The following is a 27,972-nucleotide window of genomic DNA, read 5'->3' as shown; positions in this document are numbered from 1 at the left end:
CGAGATTGAAAAGGATTTAGCAAGATGTCCATGTGGGCAGAATAATTGAATGAGATAGATATCACTGTGGCCGCCAGTGTTTAATAAATACCAGCATACAGGCCTTTGTTCTTTTCTCTGTTACATGTTCTCTACACTTTGGTCGAAAGTTAGAGATTTTTAAGATGTTTTAATGTGGTTGTATATATTAAACAATTAGTTTTCTAATATGAAAATTGTATCACTGTAGAAAATAAAAAAATAAACATCTTCTGAGAAATTATTTGATTAAAGGGTTAGTTCACCCACAAATGAAATTTACGTCATTAATGACTCACCCTAATGTCGTTCCACACCCGTAAGACCTCCGTTCATCTTCATAACACAGTTTAAGATATTTTATATTTTGTCCGAGAGCATATGCAAGTGAATGCACACTATACTGTCCATGTCCAGAAAGGGAATAAAAACGTAGAATAAAAATAATCAGAGTAGTCCATATGTGACATCAGTTGGTTCATTAGAATCTCTTGAAGCATCGAAAATACATTTTGGTCCAAAAAAATCACAATTTAACCTTTTTCAGCATTGTCTTCTCTTCTGTGTTTGTTTTCAAACCTCAAATAAAAATTAAAACGGTTATAATTCAGCATATTGATTCATGATTCGGTTCACGTGTCAAACTCATGAAATCACATGACATTGGCGATCCGAATCATGAATCAATCCGCTGAATCGATGTATCAATGCTTCAATGCTTTTATCAATGCTTCGATGCTTTTATCAATTATCAGTGCTTCAAGAGATTCTGCTTTCAAGAGATTGTTCCTTACTTTTTTAAGTTAAACCCACAATAATTGTTTTACAGTGTAGGTGCTTTTTGAATGCTTTTCAATATTTTTTTTACAATCTAAAAGCATTTCAGAAAATAAAAACTGGAACTATCAAGGACAAAGACTTCAGTTATTAGTTATCAAAAACTAAACACTTTGAGAAACCATGTCTGAGACTACCTTTCTGAAAAGTAATGGATACAAACTAAACGTGGACGTTCTGACCAGGCAATTTAAAGCACGTTGTTCTCTTCTTTAAAAAGGAAGCCATTTTATGCCACAGTGTCTGAGAGAACAATGACAGGCTGATTGTCCCAATGCGTTATCCATTGTGGCGGCTTTGGGGAAACTACTGCTGATGTTGAGATGGCTGAAATGGATTTTATATGCCGTCTTCCTTCTATGGTCCTTTCATTGAACACATACAGCCAGTGTGTTTAGGGGAATAAGAGAGGGAAGGCACGCATTGTCATTTCACCTTGCACAGGTTGAGCTGCCCTACTTTTACTGTGTGGATTGTAACACCCACAGGCATGAATCAATATCAAGGGGCTTTTCAGCTTGTGCTTTTGAAATGTTATACTTTTATATGGCACCAAAACTTGCTTCATTATGTTTGAAGAAAACAAGTATATTGCTCAGTTCTTTATGTGGAAGATAAACAATGTGGCCTTGTGAAACAATATTTTGCAGAGTGTGAGTAAAAGAATCATGTTACCTAGGTTACACACTTTCTTAGCAAGCCATTGATATTCTACAGCCGTCTTGATCTTAGGCACTGGGCATAACAATAAGATCCGGAGGATAAATGGTCAAACAGGAGGACAGCTATTGTCCTTGAACTGCTTAATGGGCTACTAATAGCACTGAGTGTCAGGACTGATTTTACAAAAGAGTCCAGAAACAAACTTTCTACTCCTTTTTTTCCACTTTTCCTTCTCCTTCTACTACAGAGTTGTCTTCAACATATTCCCCAGCTTTCATTAGCAATTCAAGACCTTGTCTTTGCATAATCACCTTCCCTCTGTCTATCGCCAGGCCTGTATGGAGAGACTCATTAGTGTCTTTTCAGACAGTAAAAGAAAGAGAGAAATATAGTCCAAAATAAAATGATTTCCACAAGGCAGAGAGGTGAAACGCGGCTGGACTGGGATATAGATATTCCGACTCCTTGCTGTGAGATTCCAGGGTTTTAAATAACAAGAACAATGTCCTGTGTCATAGAAAAACATCCTGTGTAGTCCATAAGAGGATAGAGGAAGCGAGAAAAACGTAAAGCCTCTTTTTTCATGTGGGGCTTTGTACATATTACATGATATTGATCGCGCAAAAGTTTCATTGTGGCTTGGCCCAGACTTTCCTTTCAGCACGTGTGAAACTCAAGCCCTGGATATTGCGGGTAAAGCCGTGAAACAGAGCTTGTAGACAGCACTCACAGTAATAACATACTTCATATGTTGGTTTTCACATCCATAAGGGTGTTCCGTTTGCTTGTGTTCTGGGCTTCTTCAAACTATTGATTATGTTTGTGTTGTCTGCTTCCTAATTACACCTTGGTTTTTTATTTAATTCGTTTATTTTGTGCTTTCTTGCAGATTTGAAAGTCAAACCCTAACGAGAAGGCTCTTTACTAGATCAAAAACATGGCCAAGGGGAAGATCTCTTCTCCATGTGGTGAGCCCCTTCCTAATATTTCCTGATGTTTTATGGTAAAACATGATGGCACGGCGTATTGTTTAGTTCCGAAAAATGAGAAAAATATGCTAAATGTATTCTGAAAACATCAATCTGCAACAACAAACAAACTAATCAATCTATATTTAACCACATTTCCATTTCAGTGAGCTTTTAAGGTCTCCGCAGACGGCTGTTCAAAGATGTATAGTCACCGTCTAACCCCTTCACACACATGCATAAATATACAGACATGCACATACTCATTACTGTATGACACAGAGTTGATATAGATTTATTCACCCAAATGCCTCCAAAAGTCGAGGAAAGCAGGGGGTTGATTGAGGAGCAGCATAATAATCCTCGTACAGTGGAAGCAAGGAATCATGCATCAAAGTGCTTGCCATCTGTAGGAGGGCTTGAGTCCCTCAAGATGCATTAGGACTCTGTAATGGGTTCGGCAAGGTGCTGCAATAATGGACGGATTCTAGGAACAAAGTTATTGATTATCACACAACCAGGGCTGGGCAAAATACAGAAATGAAGAATCGTCTCTCTTTCAGTTCATAAGTGTCAATCTGAATTGAACTCGCCACACCTCACAAGAAGCTGAATTAGAATTTGCATAGAGGGTATGCATTGACGTCACTTCCCTGCCGGGCCTCGCCCCCATAGTGGAACTTGAGCAGATATAATAGGGGTAACTGAGAAAATGATTACAAACGATTACCAGTTTAAACTGAAGGTTAAAATCGATATAAGTGTTTTTTTGCAACTCACCGAGAGTGATCCACGGATATGGACATGCAGCCAGGAATTGTGTTTCCTGACATTTGTGCCTGATTTTGGCGCCGGTGATCACTTATAGCAGTGTTATTTTCATATCGTGCAGCCCTAAAGCTTGTGTATCATTTTTGTCTATTTATTTAAAAACATCCAAGTATGCAGAATATTTGTCAATATAATATTTAAGAATGCAATATATTTTTAAGCCCACAATTCAACATATTGACACAAAATGATAACTGCAAATCAACATTTCACTTGTTTCTGAATTAAATTGTTTCTGGGAATTGCAGCGATCCAGTTGCTTTTCTTTACTGAAGCTTCCGGCAGTACGGCAGATGGTGACGTGATGTGCATACCCTCTATTGGAATAATAGGAAAATTAATTTAATGCATTGACTTTCAAAGAACACCATCCTATGTAACATTTTAAAAATACATCATTCCTCCACCCTGGCCCACAAACGTTTAGTTTAATTTAGTTACTTACTTTTTAAAAATTACATTCATTTACTCTACTTTCTTATATTTTATTTGAAATTGCAGTTCGGCATCCTTTTTGCTGATTCAAATTCAAGTTTAGAAATTCTAGGCTCAAATAAAAAATCAAAATCAAAAACTGTCAGATGCTATACAGTTGGCTGCTTCATCTTTCAACAACATTCTCTTTGCGAAATCTCCATTACACCATGCCTTATTTATAAAACAAAATGCTACAAACAAACATATAATCCTCCGATGCATTCTGGGACGCCATTAAAATAAAGCATCCACTTGTTTCCAGCGCTGGGATTCTTCTGAAGTCTGTGCAGAGATGCTAATAAGCTGTTTAAAATATGTCAGAAACTGACAATGCATCTGTTTATTGTATCCAGTGTAGACAGCGTCAGTAATTATAATGAGTTCTATTTGCTCTCGATGCGACGCTTACATCAAGTGTAGAGAAATGTCAGCCGTTAAGTGACTGAATGCCAGTGGGCGGAGCCTATGGTTCAATAATGTCTTGCTCAGATTCAAATGTAAATGCAAGTACAATTTTTACATTTTACTTTCAAGACTGATGATACATAAACACATCAACAAAGCCATACGTCACAACACATAACGCAGACGTAAAGACTCAACAGTGCACAGCTCTAACAAAGAAGTTAGAAAATGTGTCCTATGTTTTTTACACAGAATGCCGTTTCTGTGTAAAGATTTTAGCATAATTAACAAACAACATATTTAGAAGTTGCATCTCAGGGTTGGATCTAAGTTTGTGAAAAGGTTTTCATACGTTTTAGTTGTAGATCGATGTGTATTATATATTGCTAATGTGTTTAAAAAAAAAGAAAAAAGAAGAAAAACTGCACATGACTATTAACTAATTGATTAAGTAATATAAATTAATCATTTAAAATTAATAAGTTAATAGTCATGTACCACAACAAGTAAAGTCATAACATAATGATACCTTTATAAATCATTAGCTAATGATTAATTAAAGCAGACAACTGGAAGTTGAAATGCATGGCTTTGACCTGTTGTGGTAATTAACATGTTAATTTACATTATTAGTTAATATAATATGTTATTAAGGAATTAATATATTATGACACATTTAACCAATAACAATTGAATGATTACTTAATCTATTAATCATGTAGAATCTTCATTAGTTGCTGATGCAGTAATCATTAATAAATGGGTTAGTTCACCAATACATTAACTCATGGTTATCTGTGCTAATTAATGCATATTAGTGCACCCGTATTGTAAAGTGTTACCGTGTTATTACATTTGATTGTTCAACTTTCTGAGTATTTTCAGACTTACCTGAAAAAGCAATGGTAATTTCATTTGTATCTTTGTTTTATTGTATTTATTCTACTCTTGTCATTCCCCTTTAACCACCTCTTTTTGGTGGTCTATTCTTTCCAAATAAATTCATCAGGTGAATATTTATATTATAATCGCAATATAAAGTATTAAAAAAATATATTGCAATGTCAGTTTTTTTTTTTTTTTTCCAATACCGTGCAGCCCTATTTAAATGGGCATTATGGTTCTAATTGTCAGAATGGTCATGATTCAGTGGGCCAGGCCTGTAGCAAAAAAAAAAAAAACTACAAAAAAACATGTAGAGACTCACATGACAGCTTGCAGCACTTAACGTGACAATAAGAATGAATGTAGGGTCACAAGAGCCACAATTCTTTATGATGGTGACTGGTTACTGGTAGGCTTGAGATTGATTGACATGGTTGTCATGGAAACACTGCTATATGACAAGTTTGTGTATAGCAGTTGAGTATTTCTTAAAGATTGTCATGCTTTTGGTACGGATGTTCTTTCAAACCAGGGAGTATAATCAGTAAAAACGTTGAGGGAACTTTTTTGTTCTCTCTCTCATGTCCCTTGTGGCAGCTACGCCCTTGGTGTTGATCCATGAAAAACAGCAGTAGTCGCATATGAATCCTGAACGCTAAATGAACTTCCAAAGTGTATTGTTATCTCTTTGGATTTAAGAAAACAAAGGCTGAAAATGTGGTCATCTCGACAGCGTTCCACTACATCGCTTTTCTCTGTCATTGTGCCAATATGAATCCCATGTGTTTCGAGCACGCTCTGGTTAGTTTTCACTTTTTCTTAAAACTGTTCAGCACTCAGCCTGCGGGGTAAAAGTGCATTGCTGTGATTCACATTGTTTGGTTCCCCATCCATGTGACCTTCCTGTGTGTTTTGAAAATGTGATATTCATATTAAGTTTCTCCTTTGTTCTGTTTTTGTTTTGTATCACATTTTGTAATAGGTGGGGTCATGAGAGGACAAGTGCATTGGCCGGGCATTCATTTATTAGTAGTAGTAGTACAGTAGAGGTCAGACAGCAGAGCTTGTGGAACTGTATACATACTGTACATATAAGACGGAAGTGGTTTTCTATTTGCCGGGGGTAGAAAAAAAAACATATAAAGTATAACTATGCAAATATATACCCATAGATATCTATTGAAGACCCCTTGTGTCGAAAATTAAGTTTTTAATGTTTTTTATATGTCTATGTGGTGGATTTTATATCCTTTAAGACAAACCATGTGCAAATTCAGAAGTCACTGTTGCTGAGCATTTTCTCCTTAGAGGTACACTATGTAGGATTGTTGCAGTAAAATATTAAAAAAAAACACCAGGCCAGTGTTATATATTTTGTTCAGTTGACTTCTTACATTATCCCAAATATTTCCAACATTTGTAAATTGTGAGAAAAATTCTATATTAACCAAGGAACTGGGGCGACTGAGGGAGTCGTCTGTCAATTGTGTTATCTGCGTTACCCTCGGTTTCCGGTTTTATTTGTCAGAAACGCTTTACTCTTAGCAGTGTGAACAAGTATGACAGCAGCCACTGAGCGAGCGCACAGAGTAATGTCATAACATAATTTTAAACACACATAAATGTTCATTTTAAACATCATTTTAAACACACCATCATTTTAAACACACGTAAATGCTGTGACACTATATGATAAACAGAGCTGCGTTACCTCATACCATAGATGACCGGAAAACTGGAAATGTCGCCGGCGACTGTGTCCCGTCATAATAAATGTCCATCTGCTCGCGAGCCATGTGTTGCGCAACAATCGCTCCAGCGGCCTTGCTCAGCTCCTCAACATTCGGTCCTGCTTTGATTCAGTAACATTAGTCCTATCCCGATTCTTTTCCACTGGGTGTGAGGTGAAGACTACATGTCCAAAGATTCTGAGCTTAAGCTTGGCATAATTATATCAAGCCATGCCTTTGTTTTGATTAGGCGCCCTCTAGAGGACGGAAAAGGTACATAGTGTAGCTTTAACTGCATTGAACCAAAGACAGTCGCAGTTCTCTGTCACAAATATAACCAACATACGGACGGGCTTTAGAATGTCATCATTACTATGCTGTAAAACAGGGGAGTCTCAAAAAAGGTAGGTTATTTAATATTTTTTCTGTTGATATGAAAAATTGGGTACATTTAGCGATATGGCGGGTTAATTATGTATATGATGTATATTAGGATGAGATGATGTCTTTCTCCACTGATGTTCTAATGTGTTCAAAGCATTTCTAAGGATATAGATTTTTAGAAGACTCTAAGACTCTAAGATGGTGAACAGAAACATGATTTTGTAACACTGTATAATGTGTAACACATTATTAGTCAAGCTAAAGTCATAATCATATTAATTAACGTTATGTGTCTGACATTGTGGAAGGCGATATGTAAAACACTCATTACCATTCCGATATGTCGATTTGTAGACGAGCCTGTATAATTCACTTCTTCTGAATCAGTGCCATATCCAAACATATGGCTGAATTAATCCAGTATTTCCATTTGCCACTGTGCAGCGTTTACTACAGTAAAGTTGACAGAGTGGATCAGGTATTCTGAGCTTGCGATTGCATGAAGGCGGGGCTAGTTTGTGTATTCATAGATCCGCGTATACTAAATGAAGCCAGGGTGTAGAGTTACAGTCAAGCCATTTGAAGTCATGAATAAAAGCAAAAACCTTTAAATATGTAATTTTGGTGATAAAAGATGTAATAAAGGAAGCAATTATTGACTACAGACAGACTTTTACTTTATGGTTTACTTTCTCAATTCTGCTATTCTTCACCCTGCAGATAACCTCTACTTCTTGTCTGCACATCGGCAAATTTGTGGCCCTTATTCTTATAATGATGTGCACTTGTGCCGGCTTCTTTCTGACACAATTTTTAATGTGTCTTTTTTGGGGCCATATTGAGTTTTGTATGAAATATATGTAGCTGTGCGTCATATTCACTGCACTGATAAAAGCATTCTATCCTATTCACAATCTACAGTCTCATCTTGCTGCCGGAGTTACAGTAGGTTGCATCATAGGCACTTCTGAAAGAACATTGACCAAGTGCTTTTCTTTCTTTCTTTCTTTCTTTCTTTCTTTCTTTCTTTCTTTCTTTCTTTCTTTCTTTCTTTCTTTCTTTCTTTCTTTCTTTCTTTCTTTCTTTCTTTCTTTCTTTCTTTCTTTCTTTCTTTCTTTCTTTCTTGGTCAAGCTCCTGCAATTACTAAGTGTAATGGTGCAGGGCCAGTTCATTTGGGACTGTGCAGTGTCCAGGTAAAAGACTTGATATGGTCTCTTCCTGACACAGCAGTTCTCTCTTGTGCATCGACTCCTATAGCATTTGACGATCAATGGATATTAACTGTCATGCTTCCCCAACTGTCTTTAATTAGTAGGATTCAGTATTGTGACCGAACCAGAAATATTATAGGATTCAGCTGTCATAGCAACCATAGCCGTTTTATGTCTAATATTAACATTAAAGAATGAATTGTAAGTGACATTGTACTGCAGTATGAGTCTGTTTTACTACAGATTTATAAAATCTGCTGATTCAGAGAGGGAATATAGATGTATGTGTGAGTATATTTGTGTCCACCTTCATATCATTAGCATAAACAAACAAGAGAGCTGCAACTCTAAATACCACAGCCATTTGTCAGAGTTAACACATTTCAGCTTCAGTTACTGTCTAATTCACAGAGCAGAGCAAAACAAAGGCAGTTTCAAATGGCAATTAAACACACTGAGCTAAAACGGTGTGTGTCTGGTCGGAACAAAATTCCCTGCTTTGAACCGGAAATAATGAGCCTTAAAATATGCATTATTCCCTTTGGCAATGGTGCGACTTAGATTTCAAATCAATATTTTCCATGGAGTACATCACACTTAGTTTTACATCTTGCGCTCTTGTCTTTCTCGTGAAGATCAAAGACGGGCTCATGCTAAATATCACATCACCTCAATGCAATGCAAAGACGCCCTCTTCACCTCTGCATACTAATTGCTGAAATATTCAACTGATCTTCTACGGGAAGATCAGGGATCCACTTTGGATTCAGAGAGAGGGCGTAATGACTTTCTTTGCTATTGCTATCATGTTTATTAGCTCATAAGTGCAAAGAGGAAGAATTGTTCTACTTTGACTAATGATGCGCATCTAAACATTTAGAATAACATTTAGACAGAGGGTATGGTTTATTAAAATAAAAATAAAATTCAGTTCAGCACAGAACATTTTCATCAGCTTGAAAGTAAAAAAAAAACTAATATTTCTCAAAATCTCCAAGAATTGGTTTACTTGACTCTCAGACTAAACCAGCATCATTCTTCCAGTCTGAGCAATTTTTTTAAATGTCTGTCAAAATATTGATGTGGTTTGGAGTGAGATGATGAAATCTTCAAAATGTTCCTGTAAGATGTTTAACTTAAAGACAGACCCCTCTTGTGATAACGTTTGTAACCGGAGAAAGACAAACGCTGATTGGATGACATTAGCTAGGTATATTTTGTATGGTAGTAGTAGAAGACCTTGATATGCCATACTAAAGGCCAGATTTACTAACAGCTTGCACCAGCGCAAACCCTCTGTTGGTGTTATAAAACAGGATTTAGGATTTACTGTCAGGATTTACTAAAGACATGCAGTGAAAAATTAGCACTGAAAAGGCATAGACACAGATTTCTTGCTGCTTTCTTTATTGCATATCCGTTTGCCTTTCAGATGCAAAATATATGGGAGAAAAGTATTAATTTAATCACGCAAGGTGGTTTACTAAGGCTTGCGCTAATCAATTTGGTGGTATTTGCCCCATTACTTAACCTCCCCCCCCCCACCTCCCCCCCCCCCCCCCCCAAAAAAAAAAAAAAACATGTCTTAAACCAGACGCTAATTTGCGCTTCTCTTTGTAGATTGCATTGGTCATTATGGAAAATATACGGCTGTGTTCTTTAATTTGCGCACCATTAGTAGATCACACGCTGAACTTTCTACTCCCATCTGAACTAATGCTAATTTGCCCTGTTTAAAAAAGCTGGCATTAAATCTTTCCTAAAAATTATCTGGTAATTACACAGCTATATAAATAAAAACACAGCTTACAGGCAAGATCTGTTTCTCATAAACGTAAAGAAGGACTAAGCCAGTAAGGGTAAAATATGAGTCATAAAAGTTTTTTTTTCTTCTTCCGTATTTTGTTTTCTAGTCTCATTCGGTGTACTATGTACTGTGATCACACTCTCATATTATTTAGCACTGCACTCTTGTCCTTTGTTGTAGCTTCTTCTGGCAAAGAAGTTCATTTTTATGTGCTATTGCTGAAATAATCTAAAACGCTTGTATAAGAACAAACTAGTGAAGAAAGATTATTTGAAAGTAAGAGACATACAATAGATCAGGTTGTCTGCGAACACATATTATGTAATTTTCTCTTTTTTGAGATTTTTTTTAATTTTTTATTCAGCAATGAATGATGCATTCAATTCATAAAAAGTTACAGCCAAGATGTTCAGATCATTAAAAGAAATTATGTATTTGAACTCTCTGTTTATGAAAGAATCATTTCAGTTTCCAGAAAAAATATATAAAAATATAAAATAATCTTGAGCACCAAATTTTGAATGTGACACTGAAGACTAAAGTAATAAATTACATTTGCTGAGAATTCAGCTTTGTCATCACAGAAAAAAGGGTAAGTAACTTTGAACAGTAATAATATTTCTGTGTTTTTACTGTATGGATGATTAAATAAATGCATTCTTGGAGAATATGTGACTTAAAATCTATTATTATTATTATTATTATTATTATTATTATTATTATTATTAAAAAATATTATTTTAATCTTACCAATTTATGTATGATTTATTCTATTTTCCACCATTTTGCTTCATTCATACATATGATAATCCGAAGATTGCTACGACTAATGCGAATGTCAGCAGATGTGTTGGTGTTGCAGGATAAAAGATGTTATAGCAACTTTTCCCTTATGAACCAGGGAACGGGGAGATTTAGTTTGAATGAGCATGCAAGAGCCGCTATTAAGTTGTTAGTGCAAGTGCAGGGGTGAAAATTAAGTGAGAATACTTGGAATAGATTCAAGACCTTTGAGGATATTAGGAGGAGTGTACTATAGTGGTGCTATCTCAAAACCGCAGCATGTCAGCCACACGTCTCAGCACCAGTCAACAGCCCAGTCAGTGTGAGGCTTCTGTTGCAATTTAATTAGACCAGATGAGTCTTGTTCAGCCAAGGCTCACTCACAGGGGACAGACAAAATGTCATCCACGATCTTGCACGCTTTTAATTAAAAGAAATGTGAGCCGTATTGGTGTGTGCCGACGACTTGTTTTTGTTTACCGTGTGGTTGTCAGCGGTTAATTGCTATTAAAGGAGTGCATGTGACTAGACAGACAAGGTTTGCTCTAATTCTTTGTCCAGTCGGAAATGGATGACATTGGAACTGGCATTTTTGCTCCATGATGTAAGACATCAGTTTTAACAGCCATGGAAATTAATTTATTGATTGCATAATTATGCTTCTAAAACAAGTTACTTCTGCTTTAATGACCAGTGATAGTGTGATTTTTATAAGTAGCTGCAAGCCAATTATAGATTTACAATAAATCATGTAAAAACAAAAAAGTCCAATTTGATTGACAAGTCAATTTGATTGACTTGATATTGAGAGAAAATACTACATAAAAAAAAGGTAATTTGGACATAAAAATCATCACATCCATATCCACAGGCATTTCAAATGACTTGACTCTGGTCGGGGGGCCTGGAGCCTTCTCTGGACTCTGGTCGGGGGCAGGAGTCCTCTCTGGACTTTGGTCGGGGGCCGGAGTCCTCTCTGGACTCTGGTCGGGGGCCAGGAGTCCTCTCTGGACTTTGGTCAGGGGCAGGAGTCCTCTCTGGACTTTGGTCGGGGGCCGGAGTCCTCTCTGGACTCTGGTCGGGGGCAAGGAGTCCTCTCTGGACTTTGGTCAGGGGCAGGAGTCCTCTCTGGACTTTGGTCGGGGGCCGGAGTCCTCTCTGGACTCTGGTCGGGGGCAGGAGTCCTCTCTGGACTTTGGTCGGGGGCAGGAGTCCTCTCTGGACTTTGGTCAGGAGTCGGAGTCCTCTCTGGACTTTGGTCGGGGGCCAGGAGCCTTCTCTGGACTCTAATCGGGGCCAGAGTCCTCTCTGGACTTTGGTCGGGGGCCGGAGTCCTCTCTGGACTCTGGTCGGGGGCCAGGAGCCTTCTCTGGACTCTAATCGGGGCCAGAGTCCTCTCTGGACTCTGGTCGGGGGCCAGGAGCCTTCTCTGGACTCTAATTGGGGCCGGAGTCCTCTCTGGACTCTGGTCGGGGGCCAGGAGCCTTCTCTGGACTCTAATCGGGGGCCGGAGTCCTCTCTGGACTCTATTCCACTCTGTTCTCAGGACAGGAGACTGTCTCCTGCCCTTAGAACAGATTGGACTCTGTCTCCTGTCCTGAGAACAGAGTGGACTCTGTCTCCTGCCCTTAGAACAGAATGGACTCCGAGTCCACTCTGTTCTCAGGACAGGAGACAGAGTCTACTCTGGACTGGGGACACAGGTTGAAGGCCCAGAAGTGGTGGCAATCCTGGCTGAAACCCCCTGGTTTAACCCCACTGCAGAGACTCAATATCAGTCTCAAGCACCTATGGGCCACCCTAAAGTCTTCATTTGATCATTCATTGAGTAACTTGCAGTATATGTCTAATCAAGAGAAAAGTTACACAAACATCTATGTTCAAGAAAATCTTTTTTATTCACCATTTGTGGCAGCCAAATAACACTCTTTTTGAATTTCACATTATTTGCACATCATAATTTTAACAGAAAGTGTTTGTGTTGAAAAAACTTGCCAATTCACTTGTTAATTTGTACATTTTTTTGGTTAAGCGCTATTTCACATCAAGTAAATCTGCCCCACAGGCTTACAGTTTTCATCATTTTATACTAAGTTAGCAAGGGCTGTTAAAATCTTTCATTTCCCCTCTCACTGCTTTGCTTTGGACTGTAAGCTATGGTAGTTTGACCCAAGAAGGGAGCTCTAACCTACTTATAGAGTGTCCTGTTCTCCTGCTGCTTCTCTACTGCTCCTTTTCCCCTTCTTTTATTTGTTCACTGGAAATATGAGGATCCTAATTAAGCTGTGCCAGATAGCAGCTAGACCAAGAGAGGCTCCTGTTGGCCAACTGTGAGTGACTCTCTGCAAGCTTGGATTAATGTTTAATTTATTTCTTGTTTATGATTTATTGATGCAGTGCTGCATGTGTGCGTGTGAGTGTCTGCGCTGTGTTTGTAGGAAGAAGAGATACCATTGTGTTGGATGTAACTAGGTCATTTTTATACTGTGCTTGTGTAATGCATTATCAGTGCAGGCAAACATGCTCTTAAAAGTTTATTGGGTACAGAACCAGTTACAGGACATAAGAGTCGCTCATGGATTATTTTTGCAGCGTTTGTTCAGTACAATTTCTGTGTGTGTGTGTGTGTGTGTGTGTGTGTGTGTGTGTGTGTGTGTGTGTGTGTGTGTGTGTGTGTGTGTGTGTGTGTGTGTGTGTGTGTGTGTATAATATAAAATACACATACACACTCACCTAAAGGATTATTAGGAACACCTGTTCAATTTCTAATAAAAGCAATTATCTAATCAACCAATTACATGGCAGTTGTTTCAATGCATTTAGGGGTGTGGTCCAAAACTGACTCCAAACTGGATGTCAGAATGGGAAAGGAATGTGATTTAAGCAATTTTGAGCATGGAATGCTTGTTAGTGCCAGACGGGCCGGTCTGAGTATTTCACAATCTCCTCAGTTACTGGAATTTTCACGCACAACCATTTCTAGGATTTACAAAGAATGTTGAAAGGGAAAAACATCCAGTATGCGGCAGTCCTGTGGGCAAAAATGCCTTGTTGATGCTAGATGTCAGAGGAGAATGGGCCGACTGATTCAAGCTGATAGAAGAGCAACTTTGACTGAAATAACCACTTTTTACAACCGAGGTATGCATTTGTGAAGCCACAACACGCACAACCTTGAGGGCTACAACAACATAAGATCCCACCGGGATCAAGGCTACAATTTGCACAAGCTCACCAAAACTGAAGACTGGAAAAATGTTGCCTGGTCTGATGAGTCTCGATTTCTGTTAAGGCATTCAGATGGTAGAGTCAGAATTTGGCGTTAACAGAATGAGAACATGGATCCACCATGCCTTGTTACCACTGTGCAGGCTGGTGGTGGTGGTGTAATGGTGTGGGGGATATTTTCTTGGCACACTTTAGGCCCCTAAGTGCAAGTGGCACACTTGGGCATCGTTTAAATGCCACTGCCTACCTGAGCATTGTTTCTGACAATGTCCATCCCTTTATGACCACCATGTACCCATCCTCAGATGGCTACTTCCCGTAGGATAATGCACCATGTCACAAAGCTTGAATCATTTGAAACTGGTTTCTTGAACATGACAATAAGTTCATTTTACTAAAATGGCCCCCACAGTCACCAGATCTCAACCCAATAGAGGATCTTTAGGATGTGGTGGAACGGGAGCTCCCTGCCCTGGATCCCACAAATCTCTTTCAACTGCAAGATGCTAGCCTATCAATATGGGCCAACATTTCTAAAGAATGCTTTCAGCACCTTGAATCAATGCCTCGTAGAATTAAGGCAGTTCTGACGTTGAAAGGGGATATATATATATATATATATATATATATATATATATATATATATATATATATATATATATATATATATATATATATATATATAGTAAAGCATTAGCATTATTTATTATTAGTTATAAATGTGCTTATAGGTTTAATTTTGTTGTAGCATCAATTTTGTATTTACCCGTCCCTATGTGTCACATTAAAATGAGGTGTAATTGGATTTCATGTTAGTCAGACAGGCCTTTTTTTCTAAATAGGCAGTTCTTTTGCATAAAAGGCTAAAATATGCCGATAGTCAAATGTCTGGCTTGTGAGACTACATGCATGAATGCACGGCACGTTACCACACTGGCGAACAGAGGTGAATAAGAAGCACTGTCTAAGTCATCGCACACAGATACACACACACACACACACACACACGTGAACTGCATTTAAATTGTGTGTAATTGTGAGCTGCCCGCATGCATGTGCATGAGGCCTTACAAGTCAACTCGGGTTATCTGGGTCTGAAGGGTAATACAGACTTAGATCTGCACAAAATCTCTCTCTCTCTCTCTCTCTCTCTCTCTCTCTCTCTCTCTCTCTCTCTCTCTCTCTCTCTCTCTCTCTCTCTCTCTCTCTCTCTCTCTCTCTCTCTCTCTCTCTCTCTCTCCAGTTGTGCAGACAATAGGAAGCTAAGTAGTAGCACAGGTGGCTTATACCGCTTCACATGGGAAAATGCAGATCCAAAGCTCGTCACTGGCAGCTTGAGTCGCAGCGGGAGAGAATCTCTCAGTTTCTTTCAGTCGCACCCTTTTAGCACACCGTCAACCACTTCAAACATGACGGAATACTCTGTAGCATGCACAGCCTACCATGAGACCAGCTTTAAGTCCCTGAAAAACAGGCCGGATCACTGGGTGTGACTGTGAGACTGCTGACTGACTGAACAGAAGGGGGCCAAAAAGGCAGATAAATACATATTTCATTGAATTTTACAGTGTGATGTAATGTTGGAGATCGTAAAAGGGAGAAGGAAACTTTGAGGTTATTTTACTTTAGAGAATAATTCATGGGAGGCACTAGGGGTGAGCTTCCCAAAATGTTAAATTGCTGAGTTGTGTCAAAATTGTTGTCTTTACCAATACATTTTCATGCATGTTCATTATTAAATTATTGTAATAAACCGAATAACAACAACCACAATAATAATAAAAATAATAATAATAATAATAATAATAATAATAATAAATGGTCATGTTTCCCACAATACAACATGAAACAGCAACGGAATATATGCACACATTTTGGGAAGTTAATTGCATCAATTTATATCCAGTACACAGGGCACATCAAAGTGCCTTTGGGGTTGCGACTATAGCATATATACTATTTTGTTTTAGCACATACATTTCACCATTCATTATAAAGTGTAATTTTTCAATATTTTATACAAAAGAGGGTCAATAATCATTGACCCTAGAACCACCCCTGGATTCATAGGAGAGTATGCTAATGCTAAGTGCACACACATGCTAAGGTCAGAAAATCGCACCTACTCTGCACCATGGGAGGCTTAGGTTTGACCTCTTTAAGTCTGGATGGTGTTGAGAGGCTTGAGGTGGACTGAACTCCCTGTGGCACTGGAGAGGAGAGGAGGGAAGGGAAGGGTGCAGAGGTCTTTCAGGAGGTCATGTGTTTCAAACTTTAAAGATCTTTTTTTTGATACAAGGATGACTTCGTTGCAGATGTATAATCTTAACACAACGCATTTTTAATTATATATATATATATATATATATATATATATATATATATATATATATATATATATATATATATATATATATATATATATATATATGTATATGTGTGTGTGTGTGTGTGTATATGTGTATATGTGCGTGCTTGTGTGTTTGTCTGTCATACATATTTTGTTATACATATTTTATGTATTTCCTAGCACAAATGAAAATATAAAAAAGTTTTTACAAAATATGCACTGCATAAATTATATGCCAATATTCATAAAAACATGATATTATGTGGATTGATTGATTGATTGATTGATTGATTGATTGATTGATTGATTGATTGATTGATTGATTGATTGATTGATTTCATTGATCCATTGATTCAGTGATTCAGTGATTCAGTGATTCATCGATCAATGTATTTTGATTGATAATACTCTTAGAAATCAGAAGTGCTGTACAATATTGGGAAACCCTGCAGGGAATTTGACCATATAACTCTCTGTTTGTAAGGGTGCTCCCCCCACCCCCTCTCCTCTGTAGTGCTAAGCCAGCATGATAAAAGGCAAACTGGTAAGCGCCAGATCTGACCCACAAAGATAAACGTGAATATATGACCGGGTACGGCTGCCGCAACTCACTCGGGGGTGAAGCCCATCTGAACAATGCTTCACAGCTGATGGCCCTCAGTCCTTGGTGTAAACAGAAACAAATGTGGCATTTGGAAAATAGGCTGTAAATAAGAAACTAGAGCATGCTGGGTATGTGTGATTGAGGAGGGAGGGAATTGCCCATTTGTCAGTTTGGATAAGGTTAGAGTTTGAATCGCCCGGCTACAATAATCATATGCAGCAGGGGAGGGTGCCCTGCCAACTTTGGCCAAAGAGTGTGGCCGAAATCATCCGCACTCATCATAATAGTAGATCTGGACTGCAGCGAGCCCTGACAAAGAATATCTGTGACATAGTCAATGTGTTCAAAGGGTGATGTTATAGCTTAGTCAGACTTATTTATGTTTTGTTCTGTCTTGAAGGGATCTGATGTATCACTAAAGTATTTACTGCTTAAATGATTGTGGTTTTGTCCTTATGCCTTGATGCCATCGGATCTCACATGAATGGGTTTTGTCGTTGCTTTGACTGTGTGGCATGAAACCATTGCACTCGGTGTCTGACAGCATGTTAGCTATTTAAGTAGCCAGCAGTGTAGAAGAAGCTGGAAGAGGGAAAACCACATTATTCCACCATTCAGGCAACTTGTTCATCCTTGCTGTATTATAATGTACAGTATGTGCACCTCTAATCAGTTTTTGTTCCTTTATTTGAATGTAATATCCTTGAAATATACATAAAATACATCATTAATATTCAGTCATTTTAGCAAGTCTTATTCAAAGGGATCTAAACTTAATTGACGAAAATAACATTTCTGTTGACGTGAGTGCATTTTTTTCTCTCTCTTTTTTTCTCTTTTTTGTCAACAGTTTGGTCTTATTTGTTAACATTAGTTAATGGATTATCTAGCATGCGCTTACAATGAGCCGTAATATTTGATACAAGTGTGTTAATCTTTGTTTATATTTGTTAAAAAATAGACGTTCACGGTGTGTTCATGTTCATTCACAGTGCATTATCTAAATAATTAAAAAGGGTGTCAGAAAAGGGTGTTCCTTTAGGGGAACAGTAGCTTGTCACTAGGGAAGTACCCTTAAAAGAACAAATTTGTTAAAAAAAATACCAGAAAAATAAAAATAGTATATGCAACTTTTAGGTGTAAATAAGGTACACATATGTCCTTTTAAGGGTACTGCCCCAGTGACAAGCTGTTGTACCCATAAAGGGTGTATGTGTGTATAAAACTTTTGAGTTTTAATAATGTATTAGTAAATGTTGAAATTAACATTTATTAAGATTAATAAATGCTGCTGTGGAAGTGCTACTTTCTTTAAGATGATTATTATTTTTTGGGAAATATATGAAAAAAACTCAACATTTAAACGTGCATCATGCTTTGTGGAACATTTCATTTTTAAATGCACATTGATATTTCAGTTGTTTTTTGAGTGTGTACTTGTTTGACTTAATTATGTGGAACAACACATCTGACCTCCAGCTCTCTCGATCCGAGCAGATTTACAATGTTCACCAAAAGTATGTGCAGCACTCTGCATGTACTTTTGTCTGCCTCTTATTCACTGAAAACTTGCTAAATCAATGTGTTGCTGCCTGCAGGGTCAACATTTGTTCTCCCAAAAATTTGAGATTATAGATCAACTGTTTATTTCTATGAATGTTGGTGCTTTACTTCTGTTTATTTATTTATTTTTCTCTCTCTCTTTATTCTTTGTATTCCAAGAGAGCTGGCCTTTTGGACTGTTTTGAAATCTAAATTGACAAACATGACGCACAACTTTTTTTCTCGAGTTTGTTTTTTATTTGTACTTTTCGTAGACTTTTGACATCCACTATCTGTGGAATTTTGCCCATGATGGCCTAAGCTATAATTAGGGTGTCTACAATAAAGCTGATGGTGTTTTTTTATTTTATTTATTGTGATGTGGAGCCATCAGACAAATGTGTAACCTTGAGGCAGGGTGCTTATAAATCCCATCACTTTGACAAGTAAAAACATCCCAAAGGTTGAAACCTTCATGGCGCTGATAAACCATAAATGGCTTTCCCTCACATAGGGAGCTAAATCTGACATGAACAAAGCACTACTTTATCTTCAGCTTAGATTTGTATGGAGCAGGACACGCCAGCGATCCACACTTAATCTTCTCTTTACCTTGGAAATCTAGAGTATCAGCAATTTCTCTGCCCGACAGGCAAGTGGAGGAGAATTGGTTATGACTCCTCTGTTATGAGCGCCATTCATTTCAAAAGTGACAGAGCGAGCATAAAACCACACACACAAATAATCATATGCTCCTATTAATTGTAAAGAGGTATATTTATAGGTACAGGGGTTGGGACAATAAAACTGAAACCACAATCTTTAGACCACAATAATGTATTAGAATGGTGTAGTAGGACCTCTTTTTGTGGCCTATACAGCATCAATTAGTATTGAAAATGACAGATACAAGTAATTTGCAGTGGCCAGTGGCTTGACCTGGCCATGGGATTTGTTCAACTGCACTTTCATGTTCATCAAACCATTCTTTCACAGGTCTTGCTGCGTGTATTGGTGTGTACTCATGCTGATACTTGGCACCCCCTTCAGGATACAATGTTTGAACCATTAGCTGCACGCGGTCCTCCAGAATGGTTCGGTAGTCCTAGGCAGTGACGAGTCCATCAATGCCATGATATCGCATCCTAAAACATCACTGATCCACTCCTGTGCTTCAGTCTGGCCATGCAACAGTCCGGGTGATAAGCATCTTTGGGGATTCTCCACACCGTTACTCTCACTGATATGGGAAAGACAATGAAGGTTGACTCATTAGAGAACAATACATGTTCCACATTGTCCACAGCCCAAGATTTTCACTGTTTGCTCCAATGAAAGTGACCATAGTTTGGAAATTGTAGCCCGACCATGAATAATGATTTAGCAGTGAGTGGTCAGCTGTGGTTTTATGTGTTTTGGATACAACTTGAGGTAGTTCCTGACAGAGACAGCTTCCTCTTGCGTCGACAGTTATCCCTGTTTGATGTGGTTTGTTGCATGTTGAAGTGTGCCGACAACCGGCATTACCCTGGATTTGTCCTCTTTAAAACTCTGATATGGCTCCCATTGTGTTGTGTGGATTGGGAGTTTATGTACAGCTGGGCTATTTCTTTGCTAATTCAACCTTTAAGCACTGCTCTTACTGATGGAATGTAAAATCAGTGAAGACTGGCCACCAGGCTGCGTATTGGCGTGAAAGCTCCAACACTATATTGTTCAGTGTTTCAGTTTCATTGTCCAACCCTTTACACGAAGTGATTGTATTGGATTTGCATTTACCTCAGACGTTAACCCATTAACTTACTACTCTTTCTTAACAGATTCAGCAGAATATTTTGTATTTTGGTTTCCCCAAGGATTGGTCACACAGCAGTAGAAAATATTTGTCTGACCTAATTAGAGTGCTAAATGGGGCTATGCGCATACATATTTCAGTTATTTTACATAGTTACATTCTATAACCCAAGTGAGTCTCTTTTTAGAGCAAGTTTGGTTGAAATAAGATGTATGTATGGAACCAATCGACAGCTTGTTGCCCGTTGCATCATCGTCACACACATATGGCATGAGGTGCGTGCTTTTTTTAGTCAGACGCTAATGTCAAAGCTTTCAACCTCTCTCAGGTTATGAAAAAAGGCTAGAAAATAGGGGTTGTTGAGGTAAAGGATTAGTTCACTTCAAAATGAAAATTTCATGATGTTTTACTCTCTCCCGTCTCATCCAAGATGTTCATGTCTTTCTTCAGTCAAAAAGAAAATACGTTTTTTTCTTTTTTAAAGAAAACATTTCAGGATTTTTCTCCTCACCATTGACTTCAATTGCAACCAAAGTGTTGATCAATGTCCAAATCAATGCAGTTTCAAAGGGCTTTGAAGGGCTTCAGAGGCTCTGCGTGATCCCAGAAGAGAAATAGGGTCTTATCCAGCTAAAAGATCGGCCATTAAAAAAAAAAAAAAAAAAAATTGTTTTACCCTAAATTGCTCATCTTGCGCTGCTCTGCGCTCGCCAGTGCAATCACGTTGAAAATGTTACACTAGACATAGGCGGAAGTACTACCAAATGAACGTGGAGGACGAATACAAAAGCCCTTTACCAAAAAAAACACTCCATCATCAACTTTAAAATCATCCAACATCATTGTTTTACCTTTGTTTGTTTTTTGTTGGTTTTTTTTGCCACAGGCTGTTTAGTCTCCGCATGTGCACGGGGGAAGAACTTATACCTACGTCTTGTGTGACGTTTTTTTTTTTTTTTTTTTTTTTTTTTTTTTTAAGAAACTGTGTAAGAAATGTATTGGATTCAATGGATTCAATGTATCCATGAATCATAAAATGGCCCTGATATGTCACTACACATTAAGAAATCATATTCATTTCAAATACTTATATCACTGACAGCAGTAGTCCGGCCAGGATATTGTCATTTAAAAGTTGTTGTTGCTGCCCTCAACTGTAGTTGATGTTGTCATGTTGTGTTTTGGCCTGAAGCTCCGCCCTCCACCTATCTGCCAATCACAAAGTCAGTAGTGTTTTGGCATCCGGGTTGCCAGATCTTCTCTAGTTACCACAGTTGCAGCTCCAAATGTTCCTGCTGATCCTGCAGCCTATCTGACAACCTCGAGTCAGGAGGGAGGAGGAGAGGGGATACACCGCTCTACAGTCATTTGTAAGTGATTGCAGTACCAGTTTTGGCCACAATCTTACATACACTTCCTTTAATATATGGTTTCGCTTGATAAGACCTTATTCCTCATCTGGGATCACGCAGATCCTCTGAAGCCCTTCAAAGCCCTTCAAATTGCATTTTGGTTGCAATGGAAGTCAATGCTGAGGAGAAAAATCCTGAAATATTTTCCTCAATTTAAAAAAAATATATATTTTCAATTGAAGGACATCTTGGATGAGATGGGGGTGAGTAAAAAATCAGGAAATTTTCATTTTGAAGTGATCTAATCCTCTTAAACCTGTTAAGAGCTAGGGATCAATTCCATATCTTAGAGACAGAAAGCAGTGAGAGATGTCTGAAATAGTTCGGAATGAAATGGACATCTGTAAATATACAATTCAAAGCCTTTATGTTTACAATTGATATATGTTACTATGGTTACAGGTTTTTGCAGGTCAGTCATATCTGTTAGTAAATCCAGATGTCAATACCAAACACTGACTGGGTGAATATAGCCATTGGCTAAGCACTAGATCTAAGACCCTTGATAAGCTAGTTATCCAGCTTCAGCTTTAACATTTAAAACTTCTCCATAACATCTCTTTTAGAAATGTATTTTATGTTTTAATGTCAAAACGTAAGCACAACGGAGCATCTAGACCTTGATAATAAAATGTATTTATATTATTTGATTATGTATTTATAATGAATACATTCATTTAGCTAGTCATACGCTACTAAAATTAAATATAAAAGTTTAGTCAATAAGAGTGCAATGATAAACAGAACAAATAGATTTCCGGATGTCAATTCCAGCTATGAATGTCAATCCCAAAGTTAATTCACTGTGTAAAAGCAGCCATTGACTGAGCACCGGTTCCTTTACTCTTGATAACTAGTTATCACGTTCAGCTTTAGCACATAAATCCCACACATTATAAAATACGTTATGATTAGCTATAGTGCTGAAATATTTTTATTTATTTATTTTGTATATGAGTGCGTTGATGCCTCAGAACTCTTAAGAATATAAAATTGTCGTGTCTGTTGAAATCAATTTTGCCTTCATCAAAGGTGTCCTAACTGCATGTTAAAAATCCCAAAAGATTCTCCACAAAGTGTTTCTTTCAAGGCTATATATAAAAAATTGATATAATTCGTAATATAAAAGCTTGCGAACATTATATATTTATACAGTACTATGTGGGTATATATGCATAATAAAATAATACCTCAGTAACATCAGTTCATCTCTGTCAGCAGCTATACACCTCCCTAAACAGAAAAGAGGGAAATATGAAAGCCCACTGGGTGCATCCAGCACACTGGAAACTTTAATGAGAGCCTGTGGCGGCAGCTTTATAGACCGACGTGCTTCCTGACGTCCTATTTCGAAACAAAACAGCACGGGGTCATAAAGCTCTCCTTCTCGCAACATACTATTGCCTCTTCTCATTGTGTTCTCATTGTCACTGAATTGTCTGTGATGTCTCATGCCTTAGAGATATTTGTGACTAGATGTCATTTCCATCCAGCCACGAGCGTATGGAAATGAAGAGTGCGAACCGTAACCGAGTGTCAACACACATGTGTTTGAAAAACAACGAGAACAGCAACCGCTCTGATCCACATAAAAAATCCAGAACTTTTGTTGGCTGATGGAGCGTGGTTTCCCTAAGGATTTGTTTATTGCTCAGAGGTTGCTCTTTGAGAATTAATGCAGTTCTCAGTTAACTTTGTCCCAGATGTTTCCCATAAAATTCAAAAGGAGAAATATAAATAGACAACTGAAACCATTGTTGACATCCAGTAAGATTATAGAGCTATAAAATGGATGTGAATGGCGTAGTTCCGATTATTTAGCCTTGGATCTCTGCTGCTTGGAGGGAAACGGTTTTAAGCAGAGGACATGATCTTTCTGAGAACCAGAGTCTGATTACCTGGTCTACCTTTTAAAGAATCTTTCTATTGTCTAATGTTTTTATTTGTATAAATAATACATATACAAACTGATCTGCTATATTTAAGATGATTAAACCCTAATCTACAAGTGCTGATCCAACAATATAGAGCAATCAAAACAGCTCGTTACTATAAGTTTGGACCAGATGTTTTCTGATAATAAGTGTTGGATTATAAATTAACCTTTTTTTAAATATTGTCTGTTCTTTACTATGAAAAACAAATGGTTTACTGTTGAATGATGGAAAGTTGCCCTCCTTTGGCTTTGCTCTGTCCAAATGGTGTGATTAATTACCCTGTCAGTCAGAGCGTCTCAACCACTGACAGTAAGTCCCACCCGCACTCTAAAGTTGTCAGTCAGTTGGTGGCTCAGTCCCTATGCTATACTGCACGTTCTCGAAGCCTGATAACTCGTTAATGTCATGGAGGCTGAGGAAAAGGCCCTCATTGGCAAAACGCTTCCACCATTTCCCCATGGCGACCTTATCTTTCAACTCGTCTCTCAGCTTGTCTTAATTAGATTAAAAAGTTCCTGGGCCCTGGGGGCCAGCAGTGGAGTTGGCGGTAGCTACGTGCTCCAGAACCGCAATGGCATTGTGATGTTCAAAAGCCTGCCAATGCTTCTCCTGCCCATAGAGGCAGAGTGAGAGGAAAACTTCCTCTGATGGGCAACTGCAGGTCTGTAATACAATACAATACAACTACTTAAAGAGATAGTTCACTCAAAAGTAGTCGTATAGGCAAGGAAAGTTAACATGCCTCAGTTGTGGTATTTTAAAGGTTCATGATTTTGTTTTGGAGGTCTCCTACAATAGGGTTACATGCATCCAAGGTCAAAACACACTTAACTCTTTCCCCGACCAGCGTTTTTTTTAGTTGCCAGACACCCCTAGCATTTTTGCTAGTTTTCAAAAAAAAAAAAAAAATATGATGGGCCTTATAATATTTAGTTGTATGGATCTCTCAACATGCAATTTATCTGTTAAAAGAGCAGAGCCTTGGCTTTTAAACAATTCTACCTGAAAGCATTCTTTTTTTTTTTTTTTTTTTGGCAACACTTGAATGCGGATTAGAGCTCGAATGTGTAGCTCACCCTGTTTCGACATTTCTTTTAGGCAGTTTGGATTTATATGCATTTTAATGTTGATGAACATGTTATTTTACATATGCATGTACTTACATATTGCTGGTTTCTGCTTCTTCAAAAATATAAAATAAACAGGAGTTCATTCAGTACTCTTACAGAGGATGTCATAGCGCCCCCTAGCGTATAACAGTGAAAACACGGAAAGCTGGAAATTTCAGTCAAAGGCAGGGGAAGAGTTAAATAATATATGCTGCTGCATCATCTCTTCTCTCGCAGTGTCTGAAATGGTTCGATAAAGGTTTCAGTTTCGCTAAATCCCTCCTTTCTGAGAGAATACTCTGCCCTTTTTTGGTCAGATAACCCTGCGTGTTGTGATTGGTCTACCGCTTGCGGCGCATGCCAGAAATGAAACTCCCATTCACGACAGGCTTCCTCAGCACTTGTATAATGGTGTCAGGTTTACCGTATCACTTAGACCCTGAGTCCTCTATGTGCATGTGTGCAGAAAACAGCATCTTGACATATTGACAACAAGAGCCAAACTCTTCCAGGCCTCAGCTACTGTACAGTGAAGACCATAGGCTGGCATTGTGCAAATTTGTTACAAACCTATGTAGGTTTGTGCAGGAAGTAAGACGGAAATTACTGGTGACTTGTTCCAAGAAGTTCATAATCAGTTCTTTCTTTTGGGAGACAATAACTCAGCTATATAATAATCCATGAAAGTAGAATTATCCAAAGAAGCGTGTACTCACACTAGAAATGGTTGCCTTGTATCATGCCCAATTCACCATTGTTGATGGAAGGCTTGCTCCAATCGCCGCATGACATCAAGGTACAACGAGAGCATACGACTCCTTATGCTTTCGAATCATTCATTCTGTATTTTGATATCATACGTGAATCGATCTGCACAGCACCAATGCATCTCGAACAAGCCTGGTGTGTTTGTGTTTGTACTACAATTCATGTTCATTGATAAGGGGAGAACCAGGGCCGTTATAATCTTAAATATACTTGACTTAATCGAAAAGCTTATCCAAGTGCCAATAGTTTGGTGTAACGATGACAGTTGGCTGTTCCGTGTTCCGGCACCATTAGCTCTTACACTGCGAACAGCGCATGAGCCCAAATGAACTGCTCTCTGGCCCCCCTCTTCTAAGCGGGCCAGGGCCTGCCAAACGAACTGCGCCAGGGCACGGAACAGAGCGATTACACTTGTCAAACGAACCAGGTTTGGGGGGTCAACGGACTCGGCCGCGATTCAGAGTGCCTAGTGTGAGTACACACATTGTTCATAACATCATCTTTTTCATTCAGTAGAATAAAAAAAGGTTTGTAACGATTGTAAGGATTTTCATTTTTGGGTGAATAATACCAAAGAGAAGGTAAACCTGAATTTATAAAGACATTGATTCTACATTCAAGAAAAATCACTCAGCTTATAAAGCTCATTTCATTAAAATCATGTAATATAAAAGCATGTAATCAAAGTCTCCCCACATTAAAGTGCTCAAATGGTATTTTGTGTGACTTGGCGCTCTCTCAAATGGCAGTCAGGGTGATGCCTGCAGCGCTATAGCATTGCTCTATCAGTTTTGTAAACACTTGCTTTCACAGGCGTCTATTTTTCCAATTAAAGCACTGCAGTGTGTACCCTTGAGGAGAGCGATGTGGATACTGCTCACTTATGTCTGTTTCTTTCTGTATATATGTGTACGTTTTCAGAAAATAGGTCTGTTTGCGTTTGCGTGAATGCAGTGAGAAGCATCTGTCACTACAGATCGACCACAGATCACAGAGTCTCCACTTGGAGCTCAACCAGATGAAAAGACGAAGATGCAGCCACTTCTTATACCTCAAGGGTGTGTGTGTGTATGCGTGTGCGTGTGTGTGTGTGTGTGTGTAAAGCACATCATTAACAACCAACAGACTGCCCTCTAGAGTCAGTATCTGAAACATAATGGGTGGAGAAATATATAACAGCAGATCATATAAACTCAGAGAGCAAACGTCTTTTTTTAGCACTGTCAAGTGTTAAATGTGTTAAGTGTTAAGAGAGGATATAGCAAAATGTTACTTACTTACATTTTGTGTACATCTATCAAATCTATCTGAAATGACAGGGAATAACAGGAATAAGCTAAACTACTTTATGCATTTTCAATTCATAAAAACCCCTGTCCTTGTTTTATCAGACGGCAAAACATATTTAGTTTCTTGTGTCAAAGGTGGTTTGAAAGTATTAAGAGGTGTGCAGAAGATTCCTTAGAAAGAAATGAGTTGTATAATTCAAGAAAAATTGTAGTGTACATTAAAAGCACTTGGCGTACACAGTATAGATGAACAGTGATTATATTACATTCAATTTTCTGTCCAGTTACCGGAAAAGCGCAAGCACAATTTACTGTTATTCCCCTCTATCCGGCGCTGTTACTTTAGAAAGAGAGCTGTCCTTTTAGAGAAAATATTCAAGACCAGATCTCTTGTTGAAATGCACGCATGCATCTCTCCGTGAATGTGATAATTTAACATGTTCATTGATTTTCAATGCACGGCTCAATTTATAATTCGAAATTATAATAATTTGCAGCCTTTTGCTACAAGTATGACTTTGCCTGAATAGATAGCCAATTTATAGCTTGGCTTTTCATCTCCAGTGTTATACTAATACTTGGTTTATCGCAGTGCAAATACTCTCTGACATGGTTGCAGAGTCCAGAAACGGTTTCAATGTAATCTAATCTCATAGTAATAATTGTATTAATGATTTAGAATTTTTTTACGGAATCAGTCATCACCTCAGGAGTCAAATTTTGGTCCTATAATAGTGCTTGTGATTTGTTAAACCTTAGGCACTTGCTTTGTACGCTTCGATAAGATAAAACTTTTGCATTTCATGCTTCCTTGGTTTTTGCCATTGGACCTTAGGCGACGATCAAGTAATGACCTGACTAAATGGCCTCATAAACAAACATTTGCTGTTGTTTAGCATTTAGAAAATCTATCATTTGAAGAAAGAAAAATTATGCTG

At 38.1% G+C, this 27,972-nt stretch overlaps 1 protein-coding gene across 3 annotated transcripts in view; it reads left to right on the top strand.

Moving 5' to 3' along the window:
* The window catches only part of lingo2 (leucine rich repeat and Ig domain containing 2), a 348,108-nt gene that overhangs the window by 221,324 nt on the left and 98,812 nt on the right, over window positions 1–27,972 (top strand). For all 3 annotated transcript variants that reach the window (XM_067457309.1, XM_067457310.1, XM_067457311.1), the window contains exon 4: window positions 2,408–2,486. The gene's annotated coding sequence lies outside the window, so the exon portion shown is untranslated. The remainder of the gene's footprint in view (window positions 1–2,407; window positions 2,487–27,972) is intronic.

This window comes from Pseudorasbora parva, chromosome 11, assembly GCF_024679245.1.
Source record: "Pseudorasbora parva isolate DD20220531a chromosome 11, ASM2467924v1, whole genome shotgun sequence".
In the NCBI taxonomy this organism is placed as follows: domain Eukaryota; kingdom Metazoa; phylum Chordata; class Actinopteri; order Cypriniformes; family Gobionidae; genus Pseudorasbora; species Pseudorasbora parva.
This window is presented reverse-complemented; position numbering and strand designations above follow the sequence as displayed.